The sequence below is a fragment of the Cnephaeus nilssonii genome (assembly GCF_951640355.1).
Source record: "Cnephaeus nilssonii genome assembly, chromosome: 7".
In the NCBI taxonomy this organism is placed as follows: domain Eukaryota; kingdom Metazoa; phylum Chordata; class Mammalia; order Chiroptera; family Vespertilionidae; genus Cnephaeus; species Cnephaeus nilssonii.
Genome location: NC_137078.1, coordinates 12,214,074 through 12,229,181, shown reverse-complemented (window position 1 = coordinate 12,229,181; position 15,108 = coordinate 12,214,074). Strand labels below are relative to the sequence as shown.

The following is a 15,108-nucleotide window of genomic DNA, read 5'->3' as shown; positions in this document are numbered from 1 at the left end:
GCCCGGTCACCTCTTACTGCCCCCCCTTCCGGCCTGGTCACCCCCAAACTCCCCCCCCCCTGCTGCCCCCCGCTGGCCTAGTCACCCCTCACTGCCTCCCTCTGCCAGCCTGGTTGCCCCTCACTGCCCCCCCCACCAGCCTGGTTGCCCTCAACTGTCCCCCCTATGGGCCTGGTTGCCCCACGCAGCCTGCTGTTTGGGTCGTTTGGTTGCCCCTCACTAACCCCCCCTGCCGGCCTGGTTGCCCCACGCAGCCTGCTGTTTGGTCGTTTGGTTGCCCCTCACTAACCCCCCTGCCGGCCTGGTCGCCCCACGCAGCCTATGCGGTTGTCCGTTCAGTTGCGATGGTCTTTTATATATATAGATTAAAGGGTGTTAAAAAGCACAAACATTTGTATAATTTGTAGAAATGTATCTTACAAATTATGAAAGTTGTGATCTTACATTAGAAATATTTTATATCCTTGAGATTATGTTGATCTGAAATAAAATACTAAAAATAACTTTTGCTCAACCTCATGTAAAAATAATAAGACCACTAAAAAAAAAATAAGACAATTTTTTTTTAATTCTGAAGGAGATTTTCAGGTTATGAATGAGGTGCATGTGTCAAAAAATTTAGGGAAATGGCATCTTTTCCCTAACTTGATTATCAGAATCACAGAGGGAGTTTGTTAAGCAAAGATACTTCTGATTCCCCCAGATCCATGAGTTGGAGTGTCTAGGAGATAGGGGGCACCTCTATTTTTAATAAGCATCCCAAATGATTCTTTTTTTTGTTTGTTTTTTTGGGTTTTTTTTTTTTTTGTTGTTGTTGTTGTTGTTAATCCTCACCCAAGGAAAATTTTCCACTGTTTTTATAGAGAGAGTGGAAGGAAGGGATGGAGGGAGGGGGGAAGAGAGAGAGAGAGAGAGAGAAAGACAGAGAGAGAGAGAGAGAGAGAGAGAGAGAGAGAGAGAGAGAGAGAAACATTGATGTGAGAGAGACACAGTTATTGGTGACCTCCCGCACCTTCCCCAACCAGGACCAGGGCTCGAACCTTCTAACCTTTGGTGTTTGGGCCAACACTCTAACCATTGAGACACACCAGTGAGGGCCCAGATGATTCTGATGATGAGCCTAGTGGGAAACCAAGCTTATCATCGAAAAGCAGTTTCCTGGGGCAAAAAGAAGCCAGGAAAGCAGGTTGGCAAAAGGACACACTAGGCAGAAAAAGGCCAGATCTGAGCATGGTCCTGCCCTGAAGATCTTAGTGAAGGGAAGGAAGAAAGACACTGAAGGGATGAGTGGAGGAGCAGGTGAGGATTAAAGCTTCAGGCTATTGCAAGCCAAGGACCCGGTCACTTGTCTCAGATCTGTCTCCTACCATGTGACCTCAGGAAAGTCACCTGAGTCAGGTTTCTCATCTGCATAATGATAATTTTTTAAAGACTAACTCTGTAGGATTGTGGTTAGGGTTAAAAGAAATTATCTAGGCAAAGCATGTGGTCCCGAAGCTGCTAAATGTAAGTAGAGAACGCAAAGAAAGGCTGGGAATGACTGAAGAGGGATTTTGAAGCTGCCTTTGACCTGTCTCCGTGAAATGATTGTTATATTTTCTGAATCTACTAGAGGCCCAGTGCATGATTGAATCATGCACGTGTAGGGTCCCCTACACGCTTTTGCTTTTGATCACGGGGAGCTGGGTGCCTGTCCGCTAGTGCACCAGGCCTTTCAGAAGCCTCCAGTGCGGCGGAGGCTTCTGAAAGGCCTGGTGTCTTGAGCGGAAAGGCATCCAGCTGCCACGCTTTTGCTTTTGATCGCGGGGAGCTGGGTGCCTGTCTGCTGGTGTCTGAGTGGACAGGCATCCAGCTGCCACGCTTTCACTTTTGATCGCTGGTGTCTGAGCGGAAAGGCATCCAGCTGCCACGCTTTTGCTTTTGATCGCGGGGAGTTGGGTGCCTGTCTGCTGGTGCACCAGGCCTTTCAGAAGCCTCCAGTGCGGCGGAGGCTTCTGAAAGGCCTGGTGTCTGAGCGGACAGGCATCCAGCTGCCACGCTTTCACTTTCGATCCCTGGTGCTTGAGCGGAAAGGCATCCAGCTGCCACACTTTTGCTTTTGATTGCGGGGAGCTGGGTGCCTGAGCGGACAGGCACCCAGCTCCCACGCTTTTGATGGTCCGTGGCCGCTGAGGGGGGCTACCCTGCTGTTGAGAGGCGCAGGGGGCGGGACTCCCACCCCCTGCGCCTCTCAAAGGCCGCTGAGGGGGGCTGCCGCGGACACCTGGCTACCCTGCCGTTGAGAGGCGCAGCTGGGTGTCCGCGCAGGCCCCCTCAGTGGCCGCGGATCTGGCCTCGATCTGGCCGTTGAGAGTCGCAGGGGGCGGGAGTCCCGCCCCCCTCAGTGGCAGCGGATCCGTGCCTCTCAATGGCCGGATAGGCCACCCCGAGTCCCGCCCCCCAGCCTCCCACCGCCCAATCATGGGCGTAGTGGAGTGATGGTAATTTACATTTTACTCTATTATTAGATAGGATAATTTGCGGTTGTCCTAGTCTTCTGGGATGAAGTCTGTTCATAAATTCCACCCATCTGGGATCGATCCATGCAACATTATGGATCGCTGCAACTTCAATAAGTAAGTACCCCATCCTCTGAGACAGGACAGTCTTCTTCTTTGGGGTGATCAGGTTAGGATGTCGTGAAAGGGATTAAACAATACTGTGTTCTGAACATAGTTTTTCTGCAAGCTTCTCTAGATGAAGAAAAGTGTTCCAGAGAGAGGGAATTTATAACGCTGATCTCTACTGAGCCAGTGGAGAAACCAGGCGGGGCGGGGCGGGGGGGGGGGGCATGCTGAGGTCTTTGATTTGATTCTCAGCACAAAGCATTCTTTTACTTAAGGTCTCTCAGCGATGAAAATGTAACTGTCAGCTAGGTTTACAAATTGGAGGAGCACTTCTAAAGACTATAGAATAACTCCCTGGAAGCAGAAAAGCTGGTAATGAGATTAGAGGCTCAACTCTCAACATCACACAGAAAAAAAATACTTATTCAGGAAGCTAGAGATGGGCGCCCAGGGTAGAACAAAAACATGTTATGCAAATACAATGTGTCTGCATTATTCAGGGAAGTGATGAAAAATAGAAGGAAAGTAATCTTGAGACCTTCCTTTCCCTTAAGAAAAAAAATGTGGTGGGTTCAGAAGCACCCCCCCACCCTGAAAGACTGCCTCCCACTGGGCCCTGGCTAGGGACAGGTCGCTCTGGGGAGGCACTGCGAATGAACCCCCACTTGGCTGCCCGGGATACAATCAGCAATGCAGCGAAAGGAGGGATGGGAATGAAATGACTATTTTCATCATTACCCCTATGGTTAGGCATGGTTACTTTCAATCTATTGTTAGAGCTGATTGTGTTTTCATATCTCTCATTTCCTTTCAGACTCAATGCTCTTACTGCAGGAAATTATTAGCATATTTCAGCAAAAATTCTTGCAGCAGAAATATGCCACATGGTGATAATTCTTTTCATCGGAAGAACGAAATTGAAAGTTTGGGCCACTCCTGTTCATGACGTTACATATCCATAGCTCTTCTCCTTGATGATTTCCCCCTTAGTTCATAGGCTAACAAGCTCAGGACAAGAAATGCGCACATGAATTTTATAGAGACCAGGGGTATTTGCTATGACAAACCTAACGTGCTGTTTTGAATTTATTAGAAAGATCCCAAATAGAGGCCTCTCAAGATGTCAACTCAATCTGTGGAGTTTATTACCATGGAGAGAGTGTCTCTAGAGCGGGCAAAAAAAATGGTGCAGAAATAAATGGTCTGATGTCTGGGTGTGTAGGAAAAAAAACCAAACCTTATTTTCCAGGTAGCATTCTATGGAAGCTACCAATAGCATGGCCACCTAGTACCCATGAAGCAAGGTAGCAAAGAGCTTACACTGGTGACAACCAGGATGTGGCAGCCAGTGCTTACATTATGCCACACATTTCTCCTACTGTGCAAGTTGAACCTTGGTGGAATTAAAAATGGTTACATGAGCTTATCAGAGGTACTAGATGATCAGCTTCTAGAATATCATCTTTCCTTTATCACAGTCCTGAAGATCTCTTAGACCAACACATCTAAATTTTAAAAAGATAAATGAAAACCCTGACCATTTGGCTACTTCTCAAGGCCCAGAAGGGGAAAACAACCCTCTGGAGATCACCAATAAAGTTACAGCAGCACTTGAGAGTTTCATTTCCTTAGAAAGTGTGCTCATTCATACCACATTGTCATAGAGACTTTTAAAAAGTGTTTTCCGGCCATCTTTTGCCAGGGAGACCAGGTACTGGGTTGAGAGGAGATGTAAACGTTCCCACCCACTTTTACCTTCCTCCGCCCACTCACCAGGTAAAAGAACTCTCTAAGTCCTCTCTCTGACACAAGAGTTCCTGGAAATGCCTTTTGTTGGAAAACAATGACTACTGCCCCCAGCTCAGAGCCACGTGACAGGAAAAGTCCAGCTATTAAGGATAAACCCCTCAGGCCGAAGGTGGGCAGGCAGCGGAAGACAACGCAAGCTTCCTCTACCATGGAGCATCTCATTTGAGGTACAGTCAGCCCCTTATCCACAGTTTCTCTTTCCACAGTTTCAGTTACCTGAGGTTAGCGTCGGTCCAAAAATATTAAATGGAAAATTCCAGAAACAAACAATGCGTAAGTTTTAAGTTGCACAGCATTCTGTGTAGTGTGATGAAATCTCGCAGTATCCTCTCCGTCCTGCCCGGACGTGAATCATCCCTTTGTCCAGCGCATCCACGCTATAGACCCTCCTTGGCTGTTAGTCACTCAGTAGCCGCTGGGTTATCAGATCGACTGTCTCGGTATCACCGGGCTGGTGTTCAAGTCGCCCTTATTTTACTTACTAATGGCCCCAAAGTACGAGAATAAAGATGCTGGCAACTCAGGTATGCCAGAGAGAAGCCGTCAAGTGCTCCTTTTAAATGTAAAGCCGAGTACAGCACAATAAGGTATTTTGAGAGAGAAAAATTCACATAACTTTTATTGCAGTATATTGTTATAATTGCTCTATTTTACTATTAGTTATTGTGGTCCATCTCCTACTGTGCTTAATTTCTAAATTAAACTTGGTTGTAGATATGTATGTGCAGGAAAGACATGTACAACAGATCCTTGAAAGAGGTCACTTCGTTCAGTGTTGTTTTGTAACAATGTTGATGAGGAAAGAACTCGATTCCCAGTCAGGGCCACTGTCTGTGGCATGGGCCCTTGCTCACCACAATTGCGCGGGTCTCCGGGAACTCCAGTTTCTTCCCATATGTCAGAGACGTGCCACGTGGGTGAATGGGCCTGGCTACAGTGCCCGTCTGGTCTGAGTGACCGTGCCCTGCGGTGTGCCCTGCGATGGAAGGGGCCCTGAGCCCTGAGCTGCTGAGCTGGGCTCCAGCTGCCCCACGACCATGAGCTGCAATGGAAAACAATGAGCTTACTTGTTTTCCTTAATCTTTTTCAAATGTATGTGTAGCTCACATTTATTTCAGTGTTTAATATTAGAAGTGTCCTTTTCGCTCGGAACCGCCATCTTCCAGTAATTTGCCAAAATGACTAACGCACAGGGAAAGAGGAGAGGTCCCCGCTATATGTCCTCTAGGCCTTTTAGAAAACATGGAGCTGTTCCTTTGGCCACATACATGCAGATCTACAGGAAGGTGATATTGTGGACATCCGGGGAGTGGGCGCTGTTCACAAAGCAAGGCCCACACATGTTCCCGGGGCAAAACTGGAGGAGTCTACAGTGTCACCCAGCATGCAGTGCGCATTATTGTGAACAAGCAAGTTAAGGGCAAGATTCTTGCCAAGAGAGTTACTGTGCGTATTGAGCATATTAAGCACTCTAAGAGCCGAGATAGCTTCCTGAAACATGTGAAGGGAAATGATCAGAAAAGGAAGGAAGCCAAAGAGAAAGGTACCTGGGTTCAACTGAAGCACCAGCCTGCTCCACCCAGAGAAGCACACTTTGTGAGAGCCAATGGGAAGGAGCCTGAGCTGCTGGAACCCATGAATTCATGGCATGATAAGTGTAAAAAAAAAAAAAAAAATCTGTACTAATAAAAATCTTTCTCTTAATTGAGTAGAAGTGTGGCATCCTTTCCCCCCCAAATAAAGAAAACTTTGTGTTCTAATATATATATATACTAGTGGCCCCGTGCACTAAATTTGTACACGAGGGGGGGGGGGTATCCCTCAGCCCAGCCTGCACCCTCTTCAATCTGGGACATCCTCTTGCAACCTGGGACTGCTGGCTCCTAACTGCTCACCTGCCTGCCTGCCTGATCGCCCCTAACCACTCTGCCTGCCAGCCTGCTCGCCCCCAACTGCCCCCCCACCATCCTGATCACCCCCAACTGCCCTCCCCTCCTGGCCTGATCACCCCTAACTACCTCTGCCTAGACCCCGCCACCATGGCTTTATCTGGAAGTTCTCCCGGTCTAATTTGCATATTACCCTTTTATTAGTGTGTGTGTGTATGTGTGCGTGTGTGTGTATTTATGAAGTGTTTTGTGTCTTTATTTAAAAGTTTGGCAATATTTTTGTAACTAGAAATATGCTGTAGGAATTTAACTCTTGCTGGTATCAATTAACCTGTGGTAAGATTGGTTTCATATGTTGTTTTGCTTAAAGCTGCAGTTTCCAAGAATCTCTGGGCAATATAAGGGGAGGACTGAGTGCACACATGGGGTTCAGTGCTATCTGCAGTTTTTTCTAATATATATATATATATATATATATATATATATATATATATATATATAATTGATTTCAGAGAGGAAGGAAGAGGGCGAGAGAGATAGAAACATCAATGATGAGAGAATCATTGATCGGCTGCCTCCTGCACACCCCTCACTGGGGATCGAGCCTACAACCCTGGCATGTGCCCTTGACTGGAATCGAACCTGGGACCCTTCAGTCCACAGGCCGGCACTCTATCTACTGTATCAAACCAGCTAGGGTACAGTCCCCTGGGATAATGGAACTATAATTTGAGATGTGTATAAATATTTTTACTCACCTTGTTAAAATGCTTTTTAATTCAATATTTGTAGGTAACAGAGAAACAATGTGAAAAGTGGCTTAAGTAATATGCTCAGGCCTATCTGTTTTCTTGGAAGCTTCTAACTTGAGCAGGGTATTCCCAGGTTCAGTGTCATTTCCCCTGGCCAATTACTCTTCCTCATTTCTCATAGCCCGTGAGGTCAAATGACAGCCAGAGCAATGGGGAAGTAGAATCACTCAGATAAGCCCAATATCCTTAGCTATTCATTTCATTTTTTATTAATTGTTTTGGAAGCCACTCAAACCCTTTTTGATTTTATATATATAGATATACATATCTATATATATAAAAGCCTAAGTGACCATCTGACCATTCGACCACCTGACCGGTAGCTATGACGTGCACTGACCACCAGGGGGCAGATGCTCAATTCAGGAGCTGCCAAGCTGTGGTGATTTGGCAGCTACGGTACTCAGGTGACGCACCCAGAACCAGATAGGAGGGAGCCTGATTCTGGAGTGCGTCACTCGAGAACCACCTTCTCACAATCCAGGCCCCCTGTGGAGGGGAGGGGAGGGGGGATGTTGAAGAGCTCCTTTTGGCCTGATTCCTGCAGGCCAGGCCGAGGGACCCCACCGGTGCACGAATCCATGCACCAGTCCTCTAGTGTATATATATATATATATTTTTTTTTTCCTCCTCCTCTTCCTCCTCCTCCTCCTCCTCCTCTGTCTCCTCCTCCTTCTTCTTCAATGATCACCCAACGATATGTTTTATTGGTTTGCGAGAGAGAGAGAAAACATTGATGTGAGAGAGAAACATGGATTGGTTGCCTCCAGTATGAGCCCTGACCGTATATCGAACCCACAACCTAGGTATATGCCCTGGCCAGGAATTGAACCTGCAACCTTTTGGTGTATGGGATCAACCAACTGAGCCACTTGGCCAGGGCTCAACCACTTTTTGGAATGAAATAGTTATCATAAATAATTAAGCAGTATGTGTGTAGTTGTATTCTAGGAGAAATTACATTTCTCCTAACATGATACTTAACATCATTGGAATTTATTTGAAAACACTCACCTCCATTTTCTGTCAACTTGACGATGTGTCAAAACCTATTTCCTTGAAAGTGACCAAAAGCATCAAAATTAATCACCAAGAGCTCTTATCATTGAATATTAAATTACATAAAGGCCCCCGAGGACTAGACAGTGGTTAAACCACAGGAGGGTGTGGTTGTGGTGTGGACCATGTGAGTATCATTGGAGCCTTGGCTGTCTGCCCATAGCATGCTCACACAGCCATGCCGGGCACACCAGCCATCTGAGAGAGGTTGCCTTTAAGTGAAACCATGTAACGATGTGGGCTGTGTGGCTCCCTCACGGCAGCCACTTTTGTGTTGAGTATGTCTTTTAAAAGCAGTGCTCCAGCAAACCAAGGAAACAATCTCACTGTCAGACTGGGATCTGCTGACAATGAACTTGGAGTGGAGTTTTAGGAGTATAATCAGAATCACAGGAGATACCAGTCTGCTGAACTTAAAAATGGGTTATTAACAAAAGCAAAACCTGCCAGTAGTCTGCAATTGCCCAGCTTCTGAACTGTACCTGTAGCCCCGAGTCATCAGACTGGCACTGGTTTTCTAGAATATATGTACGTCGTGGTGGTGGAAAGAACATCCCTCAAGCATAAACCTCCCACTCACGGACACTCTCCTCACCCAGAGGCTCAATGTAAACACTCTAAGCACTTTTTAAAAAATGTAAGTAAGGAGAGAGCAAACATGCCAGTTATTATTAGCTCCTCTTTGATTATTGGCCCGAATGGAATGTTTTTGGAAAGCATTGCTTTCTTCATTTCTTTAAAAATGTATTTACTTATTTTTCAGTCTTAGGACTTCCGCTCTGGGCAACCTGAGGTCAGGTCATTTTGAACGTTTGAGTTAAAGAGCCCTGGGAAAAGAAAATTCAATTACTTTTCTGTCTGGGTGAGTGACAGAACAATTCATCACGACAACTAATACAAACGTACTTACTTCTCTAAACATCAGCTCCTTGAACCAAGCACAACACTGGCATTTGTGCTGTCGCCGTCAGCTTTTTCCTGGTTTTGGTTCACTGAGCCCTTTACTAGTATATGTGGGCAGAATTTAAGCCCATTGGTGAGGGGGTCACAGTCATGTGACAACATAGAGCAGAGATCTGACAATTAGCTGAAATACTTGATGTGCAGATGAATAAGTTCAGTAATGTGGGTTGCTACTTGGAAGTAAATATGCAAACCAACCAGAGAGAAAGAGAGATGGGTAAAATTGGAGGCTTCATTCATTAACATGCACTGAGCAAATTTGGGGATGAAAATGTAAATATATCCAAAAGCCAAAAAGGTAGTCAGGGTGTGATTATTCGTTTAGAAAGGAGAGTCACCTGGGACTCTTTGAAGTTCTCTTGACTTGTAGTAAGATATCTTTAAACATTATCTTGAAATAAAAATTTCCCCATTTCTGCTCAACTGGCATGGCTCAGCGGTTGGGTGTCAACCTATGAACCAGGAGATCATGGTTCGATTCCAAGTCAGGGCACAGGCCCCGATTGTGTGCTTGATCCCCAGTGGGATTCTCTCTCATCATTGATGTTTCTGTCTTTCTCTCCCTTTCCCTCTCCCTCTCTAATCAATAAAATATATATTTCTAAAAATGTTTCTCCATTTCCTTCTTCCCTCAAGAAGAACCAGAATTGTGTTAAGAAAGCAAAGAGAAATAAACAGGATTTCCCATCCCAAAATGACGTTCTTGAGTTTCCAAAAAGAAAGCCACAGCCCTAGCAGGTTTGGCTCAGTGGATAGAGCATCAGCCTGTGGACCAAAGGCTCCCAGGTTCTGTTCCAGTCAAGGGCTCATACCTCGGTTGCAGGCTCCTCCCTGGCCCAGGCCTGATCAGGGCTCATGCAGGAGGCAACCAATCAATGTGTTTCTCTCACATTGATATTTCTCTCTGTCTTGTTCTCTCTTCCACTTTCTCTAAAATCAATGGAAAAATATCCTCAGGTGAGGATTAAAAAACAAAACAAAAAACAAAAAGAAGGCCACATTGGAAGCAAGGCAAGAGTTTATGCCTTGGAAGGCGGGGAAAGGAGGAATGAAGTCACCTGAGTACATGGTTGCTCTTGGAGGTTCATGGGAAGGAAACTGGGAATGGAGAAGACAGGCAGGTGGCCAGAACACACACTGTGTGGAAGCCTAGCATTGCGGGTGGCGGGCAGCTGCTCTTTCTGTTCTCATTGGATCGGCATCCTCATTGACACCTGCCTGCCCACTGCTTACACACAAGGTGCCCATCTCTCCAAAAATATGCTGAGCCCCAGAAATGCCTCATAATTCCTCCCCTGAATGGCCGAACTTTGTCATTCTCCCCAACACAGAGTGGCTTTTCACTATTCAGCAATGCTATTGGAAACCAATTCAAGCCCCTGTATGTGGGTGAAGTTGAGTGATAAAATACACCTCCTATTTCAAATTTCTGTTCCTTCTAATCAAATTTACATGAAGGTAGTCAATCTACATCTTTCCAGAAACATATCTACTCCATAAGATGAAGGGCAATAGAACTCAACCCTGGTCTTTTTAGCTAAAAGTTCTTGCTCACCTCATACTAAGTAGCTAATGATGTGATTAGATTGAAACTACACTAAATGGACAAGATGTTGGGCATATAGATATGAACAGATATCAAATAAAGTAAACACTGACCCAAATCTTCCCCCACAATTTTTTGAATGATTCTGAACTACCTCAGTCTCTTCATTCACTCATAGAATGAGATGCTTACTGGATACCAATCTTGAGTCTCTATGTTATGTGGTACAACTAATGTAAATACTTTCAGAACAACATCTCTAGTCTCAGGAGCATTCATAACTTTACCACCAACATTCACTAGAGTTAAATGATTATTAGAGTCCTTTTTAGCTAGCATGTGAATTGAATCTATTAAAACTTAATTGAATATTTAACTTGGAGAATTGGGATAAAATGCAATAGTCTGGACTTAAATTACTGGGGCTCATGTGCTATAGTAAAAGTGGTCTCAAGACTAAGGAGCCTTTAGCGTGGTTGTTGCTATGTTCTTTATCACCTTGTACCCAATGCCAGGAGTTACCCACAAGATGCAGTACTGATTGATTTTGTTTTTTCCTTAGCCTTTAATTCAGTGAACAGTAACCATTTGGGACTAATTTTAATGTGCTTGATAAAAGTCCTTAGGCACTGATGCTTATATGTGACAATATCAACAGAAATAGTGTTTCTCAAGGCAGAAAACAGTACTTTTTCTCTCTTCTTGTTAATATGTAGCTTATTGATTTGAATTCATATTTAGGTTATCTGGATAATATAAAGGAGTAGGAATAAAAATATAAAACTACCATAAGGGAGTACAAATAAAATAGTAACATTTTACTATATTTACTTTATCTATTTATTTATTTATTCATTTATTATGGAACCAATTGAAAGACAGTTTTTGACATTATGACACTTCCTTATTCAGGACTTTGGCATTTGAAGCCCAAAAACTGCCGGGGTCTTTCTCAGCATCTGCTAGGGTTCAGGAATCTGGAAAAGGGGTTGTGCATAAATTAATAAAGAGGCCATAGAAGAAATATGAATTTTGAAGGCATTTTGGGGGAGCCAGAGGAGGCTTAGTTCTAGTAACTAAGTTCCCTGAATCTCCGGACCCATGGCTTTTTATTTCCACATTTTTCCCTATAGCAAAGCAAATATACATATCAAAGGTAAGGTTTGGTAAACAGTAAAAGATTATCAGGCTGGGGAAAATGCCTACAGCTGTTCAGCAGCAGGTAATAACATGCAGATTTTCAGCCTTGCTGAAGCCCCATGGTTCATCCATCTTTTGATGAACTTCTTGCATTTATGACCTGCTGGAATTATCTTCCAGCATATCCCCCTTTTTTGATTTAATAAATTTAACAAGAATGTATGTCATTTGCAGAGCTCAGGTCCTTTTAAGATTTTTAAATTCAATAGAAAGGATAGAGTTCTATCATGTCCTTTTAAATTGCTGCCAGGCATCTAAGGAATCAGTCTGCAGCAAGCTTCTTTCTGGGCCAACAGTTCTTTGAGTCCCCTTTCCAATCACTGTCTCTTGTGACATGACAGCAATGATATTCTAGTTCTGGATGGTGGACAAACGGTGATCAATGGCAATGCAGGTCTGACCCTCTTTGGCTTGGTCCTGGGCAACCTGCAGTGACACACAGCTGCTGACTGCTAAAATGGCAAGGCGTCTTCACCATCCCCATATCTCTGAACTGTTTCTCCTCTCTCATCAGCGTGTTGTTTGGGGCCACTGCTATCTGTGGCTGGAGTAGTCTGGTCAGTTCCTCTTTTGGATCTATTGTTGCAGGAATCCACACAGGCTTGGAGGAGTTTTCTGGAAATATATAAGCATATTCTCGACCAAAGGTTAATAAAGGAATCCTTTCTATAAACTAGACATGGGATCTTTTCATTTTTCCAAACCATTTTCCTTTGGCTTGCCATCAGCATTACAAGTGAAAAAAATTTCAAAGTAAAAAAATGTAAAGTAATTAAGGCTTGATGTAGTTTACTTAGAGGAGATAATTCCACTATCCCCCCCTTTTTTGTTTTAAATAATATAAAGAGGCTTTTGGAAATCCTGTAATGTAGCCTTGATAGCTTTTAATTTAATTTTTTTGCACAGAAATATGACTGGTTTGGATTTAGTGCATGTTAAGCAGCTTTACTATGAGATGAACCATTAGTAAAAAATTAGTTAATGCTTCAAGAATAGGTTCCTGCCTAATACAACTAACTTTTCCTGAATATTTACTTATTTTAATTTGCCAATTTAAATCAGTCTGAAATAAGGCCTATTTTCTAACTTTACTAGTCCTTAGCTGTGGACAATAAATGATACTAATTAAATTTCTGCTATTAGTCTTTGAGTAATTTTACATAAGCTTTGTTTAGGGAGGCAAAACACAAAATATTTACTTTTCTTTTTGAGGCCTAATACATTGACTTTTAATTACAATTTTCTAGACATTTGAAGGCAATATTTCATTTTTCCCCAGAGTAATTTTTAGGCCACCTTTAGAGAGTTTCTTTTAAAAATCTTTTTCTTTCTTTTACACTAAGCAACCTACATGGTTACTCTTCAGATGCAGACCGATACTGTGATGCCTACATATTAAGTGACTCTCTTTATATTTATGGTGACTACTAAGGTTTAGATTTAATTCTTGAATAATAACCTTCAGTTTACCCTGTAAATATTAGTGAAAGAGATTTAAAAATTTTTTAATTTCTCCTTTTTATTAAGCTTAACATTACTTTTAAATAGTATTCTTTTTTTGCCAGTGCTCATTTGCATACACAGAGGGATTATGGGAGGTCTCAGTAACTATTTTGGAGGACTACTAGAATCCAATTGTTTACAAAAATATTTGCTTCTCATATAACTTAAATTATATGAGACCTTGAATATATTTTTAAAAACGAATTTATTAAGTAATTAAAGTAGACATTTTTATTGAAAAAGCAAATTTAGTAAACTTATACATTTGATTTGTGAGGTACAGATGATGTCCCATTCCCTCCAGCCTATTTGAAGTGCAGGCTGCCAGGGCTTTTGTTTGCTTTTGTTTTTAAAATTCCGCTGCTGAAAAATTTGGCTTTACTTAAGAAATATTCAGCATTTTGTTTTGCCCTCCCCTAGAGGCCAAAACCTCCATAACATTTAAAATATATGTATATAAATAAAATATAGTTCTTAATTTTTATTTGATAAAGCTTTCTACGTGATTTCAAGTTTATTAAATTGGCTAAATTAAAAAATATTTCCTTTAAGAAGAGAGAATAAATTCTTGAATCACCCCAGGGCCCTTGAAGTGTTCTAAAATTATCTCTCTATTAAAGTTTAGAAATTTAACTTGGAAAGATCATCAAATATATATATATATATATGTATATATATATAACATAAAGATTATATTATATACTTTTTATAATTATTCTAAAAGATATCAATTAAACTTAAACTGGTTTTTATATTAAAAATTTGGTAGAGACCACAGAATTAATCCTCTTCCTTAATTACACCAATAAATAACATATTTTGAACTACTAATTTCTTTAGAGAAAATACAAGAATTATTTTCTCAAAAATAAATTTTTAGACTTTATGCATTTTGTTACCACAACTATATAATTTCTCCCAACTTAATTTGAACTTCAAACTCTTAGAAGCCTTAAATTTTAGGTGGCAAGTTAAATATTTAACATTTCTTAGATTAGTAATAACTTTATATTTTTAAAAATACAAGATGTATTTAATTAATAGATTCAATTCTATCCTCTAGATTTTTCATGAGGCAAATTCAGATTAATATTTCAGTATTTTGTCATTTCAAAATACCTAGATATTTAATAAATTTTATTATTTAATTCAGCAAACTTCAAAATTTTAAGTTGCCAACAGCTTTGGAAGCAAGCCTGGTCTATTTAGATGTAAAATAGCCACATCCTTCCTTAAAAGTTGCTGCCACGGGACAAACCCCTTCCTTCAACAAGGAGCGAAACTAGTTTTCCCCCAGGCTACTTAGACCTTTGTAATTAATACTAGAGGCCGAGTGCACGAAATTCGTGCATGGGGGGGAGAAAGTGTCCCTCAGCCCAGCCTGCAACCTCTCCAATCTGAGACCCCTTGAGGGATGTCAGACCGGGATTGGGCCTAAATGGGCAGTTGGACATCCCTCTCACAATCCAGAACTGCTAGCTCCCAACCGCTTGCCTGCCTTTACTTGATTGCCCCTAACTGCTTCTGCCTGCCAGCCTGATCACCCCCTAATCAGTCCACTGCCAGCCTGATCAACGCCTAACTGCTCCCCGGCTGGCCCGATTGCCCTTAATTGCCCTCCCCTGCTGCCCTGGTCTCCCCTAACTTCCCGCCCCTGTCAGTCTGGTCACCCTTAACTGTCCTCCCCTGCAGGTCTGGTTGCCCCCAACTGCCCTCCCCTG

The 15,108-nt window shown here is 42.7% G+C and overlaps 1 pseudogene across 1 annotated transcript; it reads left to right on the top strand.

Annotated features, from left to right (window-relative positions):
• The first annotated feature begins 5,593 nt into the window (after window positions 1-5,593).
• On the top strand, window positions 5,594-6,101 carry LOC307102742 (large ribosomal subunit protein eL21-like; annotated as a pseudogene). The gene has a single exon. The product of its transcript is annotated as a large ribosomal subunit protein eL21-like (transcript).
• The last annotated feature ends 9,007 nt before the right edge of the window (window positions 6,102-15,108 follow it).